Raw genomic sequence first — 5,327 nt, 5'->3', positions numbered from 1 at the left:
AAAAATCAAAATATACACGACCATATTAAGACCTATAGTAATATATGGGTCAGAAGGCTGGGTATTGACAATGAGATGGGAAAGAAAGATATTGAGAAGGATTTTTGGAGCAGTGAGAGAGGAAGATGGCTGGAGAGTAAGGACAAATGTAGAACAAAACACTTTTTGGACAGATAGATATTGTTGTTAAAATTAAGCAGGGAAGAATAAGATGGGCAGGGCATGTACAGAGAAAGCCAGAAACTCGGAGTGTCAAGAAAGTTTTCATGGGAAAACCTGACAGGAGATGGAGAAGAGGAAGACCCAGGAAAAGGTGGCTGGACCATTTGGAGGAAGATCTAAAGACGATGGGAATATGAAATTGGAGAAGGAAGGCAATGGAAAGAGAAGAATGGAGGTAGGTGACAAAGGAGGCCAAGGTTCTTCAAGGACTGTGGAGCCAACCAAGAAGAAAAAGAAGAAGAAAAACTAGAAGCTGATGGTTTAGATGTGCGGAAATGTCATAGGCAATCTTACAATAACGAATCTAATATGGCGGATATACACTCCTGGAAATTGAAATAAGAACACCGTGAATTCATTGTCCCAGGAAGGGGAAACTTTATTGACACATTCCTGGGGTCAGATACATCACATGATCACACTGACAGAACCACAGGCACATAGACACAGGCAACAGAGCATGCACAATGTCGGCACTAGTACAGTGTATATCCACCTTTCGCAGCAATGCAGGCTGCTATTCTCCCATGGAGACGATCGTAGAGATGCTGGATGTAGTCCTGTGGAACGGCTTGCCATGCCATTTCCACCTGGCGCCTCAGTTGGACCAGCGTTCGTGCTGGACGTGCAGACCGCGTGAGACGACGCTTCATCCAGTCCCAAACATGCTCAATGGGGGACAAATCCGGAGATTTTGCTGGCCAGGGTAGTTGACTTACACCTTCTAGAGCACGTTGGGTGGCACGGGATACATGCAGACGTGCATTGTCCTGTTGGAACAGCAAGTTCCCTTGCCAGTCTAGGAATGGTAGAACGATGGGTTCAATGACGGTTTGGATGTACCGTGCACTATTCAGTGTCCCCTCGACGATCACCAGTGGTGTACGGCCAGTGTAGGAGATCGCTCCCCACACCATGATGCCGGGTGTTGGCCCTGTGTGCCTCGGTCGTATGCAGTCCTGATTGTGGCGCTCACCTGCACGGCGCCAAACACGCATACGACCATCATTGGCACCAAGGCAGAAGCGACTCTCATCGCTGAAGACGACACGTCTCCATTCGTCCCTCCATTCACGCCTGTCGCGACACCACTGGAGGCGGGCTGCACGATGTTGGGGCGTGAGCGGAAGACGGCCTAACGGTGTGCGGGACCGTAGCCCAGCTTCATGGAGACGGTTGCGAATGGTCCTCGCCGATACCCCAGGAGCAACAGTGTCCCTAATTTGCTTGGAAGTGGTGGTGCGGTCCCCTACGGCACTGCGTAGGATCCTACGGTCTTGGCGTGCATCCGTGCGTCGCTGCGGTCCGGTCCCAGGTCGACGGGCACGTGCACCTTCCGCTGACCACTGGCGACAACATCGATGTACTGTGGAGACCTCACGCCCCACGTGTTGAGCAATTCGGCGGTACGTCCACCCGGCCTCCCGCGTGCCCACTATACGCCCTCGCTCAAAGTCCGTCAACTGCACATACGGTTCACGTCCACGCTGTCGCGGCATGCTACCAGTGTTAAAGACTGCGATGGAGCTCCATATGCCACGGCAAACTGGCTGCCACTGACGGCGGCGGTGCACAAATGCTGCGCAGCTAGCGCCATTCGACGGCCAACACCGCGGTTCCTGGTGTGTTCGCTGTGCCGTGCGTGTGATCATTGCTTGTACAGCCCTCTCGCAGTGTCCGGAGCAAGTATGGTGGGTCTGACACACCGGTGTCAATGTGTTCTTTTTTCCATTTCCAGGAGTGTATATAAAGGAGTCTAACCCAGAATTATGGAAATGAACGAGCTAGCAGAGTTTGTACTGTGTCTAGCACACTCCTTAAATCTTGTGGGCATGCATTCTGCGTCATCATGCCCAGAAGCAGTTAGTCTATTTTGAGTTGTACAGAAACTTTATTGCTTTTTTGTTAGATCCATCATGCAGTGGAAAATAATGCAACTTAAAAGTAAGCAGTCAAACAAGATGGTCGGTTAAACATCAAGCTGTTACAACTCTATGAAATAATGTATCAGAAGTTGTCAAAGCTATGGAAGAAACTGAAGAACCGTCTCTTGCCGCAGAAGCTAAGTATGAAGCTGGTCATCTGCTACATGCGATGGTGGATTTTAAATTTATCCTCAACTTAACATTTTGGGCTGGTATTCTTCGAGAGATTAATAGAGAGAACGTCGAAATACAGAAAGAAGACGCCATTTCGCGCTGTGTGGTGCTAATGCAAGGCCTTGTTAATATCTTGCAAGAAATGAGAGAGAAACCAATAGAACAGTGGATCGAAGTCGCTAGATCTGCTTCAGTGGCCTTCCTCACTGGCCTGGAATTTTTAAATATGTCGACTGAGGATCTGCAGAAAAATGGTGCCACTCTAGCACTAAAATATTCGAAAGACTTGAATACAGTTGATTTTTGCAAGGAACTCGCCATATTCAATAAGTTAGTAACCGAAATTAATGAAAAATATAATGCGTTCGTCCTGTTACAACACCTGTGCAAGCATGAATTGCAAGAAGCTTTCCTAATATTAGTACAAGTTCAAGGATGTAGTGCACGTTACTGACGACATCTATACAAGCTGTGAGCGAAGCTTCAGCAAACTGAAAATAATAAAAGTTATCTGCATTCAACAATGAGTCATGAATCTCTTCCCCCCTGTGGGTCCGGGGGTTAGAATAGGCCCGAGGTATTCCTGCCTGTTGTAAGAGGCGACGAAATGGAGAAGATGGTCATCTGTAGGGTTTGACCGTCAGTTTTCAAAATTTTCCCGAAAAGCAAGCCAACTCGGGAAGGGGGCCTTACTTGCTGCATTGTGTCCATCAAATGCTGAGACCTATCGTGTCCTTTGTCGACATGGATCTACACTCCTGCTCATTCTCCAACCGTTGGGCGAGCTCACCCTCCTGGGCGCGTATTTTTCCATCAACTGTGTTTTATCGTTTTCTACGCTGACGATGATAATGGACTTGTTTGCTTGGTTGCGCGTGATATCCAGCATGGTAGCCAGTCCGTTGTTGTGAGGCTGCCATGTACCATGTTGGTTGTAGCCGCCTGACCACACAGGGATTGCTCTGCTGATGCCTGCGCTGTTAACTCCACACGTTTCTCGAGGAGTAGATGCCCGTCGCCCTGGGGCATCGGGACTCCCGGCAATGGCCATCCTGCCAGGTGGCCTTTGCTGCGGATGGGTGGCGCCCATGGGGAGGGCCCCTGGTCGGATTGGGTGACACCATGCCGAATGACATGCGATGAAGCATTGTACATCATCCCTTGCTGGTGGTCAAGCAAGAGCAGTCTCTAAGCATTCACGGGCTCAATTCAATGTGCAGAAGTATGACCCCACATCATTCCCCTCCCAGGCTACACCATGGGAGGAACTTCAGGCTAAGGATGGCAGTAGCTCTTATTCACCCCAGTGCCTTGTATGTTCGAGAGCTGATGGGGAATCTTTCAAGACGATGAAGCCTCAGTTTTTTGTTGGGCATTTAGAGGACACGTTTTAGGAGGTGGAGGGATTGTCCAAAATGATATCTGGGTCAGTCTTGATCAAAAAAGCATCCTCTGCCCAGTCACGGGAATTACTTGTGACAAGCTGCGGAATGTTTCCGTAACCATTACGCCCCATGGTGCAGGGTATTATATTTCACATGGACCTTCTTTTGCAGTCTGACAATGAGCTGCGAGCCAATTTTGAGCAGCGATGTGTGCATTTCGTTTTGCGTGTCCACTGGGGTCATACATTACTCAAGAAGGTCAAGGTGATGGTCTACCGCCGTGATGTGAAGCCCTATACCCCTCCCCCAACAGAGTGCTTTAATTGCTGGAAGTTCGGCATGAGTCTTCCCGATGTACTTCCAGTGTCACCTGTCGAGATTGTGGATGCCCATTACATCCCAGTACTCCATGTGCCCCACCTCACATCTGTGTCAACTGCGGAGATCACTGTTCCCCTTTCTTACCAGACTGCAGGATTCTCCAGAAGGGATGGAAAATCGTGGAATAGAAGTCCCTGGACCTACTGACCTACACTGAGGCTAAGAGGAAATCTGACCGCCTATATCCTGTACCTCTGACATCTTACGCCACTGCTATAAGAACAGTTCTGGCCCCATCCGTTCAGTCAATTCTATTTGGCTCTCAGAGCCGTAAGACTACACCTGCCCCGTCGATGGTAGGGGGTGCTTCTCTCCCTGCTGCTCCCGCACCACCTACCTTGAAAGCACTGGCCCCCAACCATCCGGGACATCAGTCCCCACTTCTCAGCTGGAGAATCATAAGTCCCCTTCGGCTCCTCTCGCTAGGATGGGGTCCCTTGGGTCCCTCCCTTCCAGGTTTCTACTAGTGGGTAAGATGACACCCACCAGTGGCTGAAGTGCCCAAAAGCAGCTGGTTGTAGGGCTTCACGATCCTCCTCAGTCCCGGAGACTGAATCAAAGAAGCCCTTCCAGCCAGAGAAATCCTAAGAGCAACGAGAGAAATTCAAAAATAAGACCCCCAAGAACAAGGAAATTGCGATGGCACCCCAACGACCTCTACCTAAAAGCTCTGCGTCTGAGGATGGGGTGGAGATTCCGGCGTCCACTGAGGACTTAGATCTTGCCAGACCCTCAGACATAATGTATATAGACTCTCAGGAACTAAGTCAGTGGCAGCAGGTGACCCTGAGGCGTAAACTGCGTAACTGCGTCATTGAATGTTCCATGCCCTCCCAGTCTTACCATGACATCATCCTCCAGTGGAATTGCGGTGGTTTTTTGCACCACCTGGCTGAGCTACGGCAACAGTTAAGCTTTAGACCTGCTTTCTGCATTGCCCTCCAGGTAACCTGATTCCCGGCAATGCGGATCCCTGCCCTCTGTGGCTATAAGGGATACTACAGAAATTGTAGTGCCTGTAATCGACTGTCAGGTGGAGTTTGCGTTTATGTTCTAAATTCATTGTGTAGTGAAACTGTGTCCCTTCAAAACCCTCTTGTAAATGTGGCTGCCAGAATAAGCACAATGCGGGAAATAACTGTCTGGAATGTAATCTTCCTCCAGATGGTGCAGTACACCTTAATGTATTAGTTACACTTATTGATCAACTCCCTAAGCCTTTCCTACTTATGGGAGATTT

Source organism: Schistocerca nitens, chromosome 2, assembly GCF_023898315.1.
Source record: "Schistocerca nitens isolate TAMUIC-IGC-003100 chromosome 2, iqSchNite1.1, whole genome shotgun sequence".
NCBI classification, from domain to species: domain Eukaryota; kingdom Metazoa; phylum Arthropoda; class Insecta; order Orthoptera; family Acrididae; genus Schistocerca; species Schistocerca nitens.
This window is presented reverse-complemented; position numbering follows the sequence as displayed.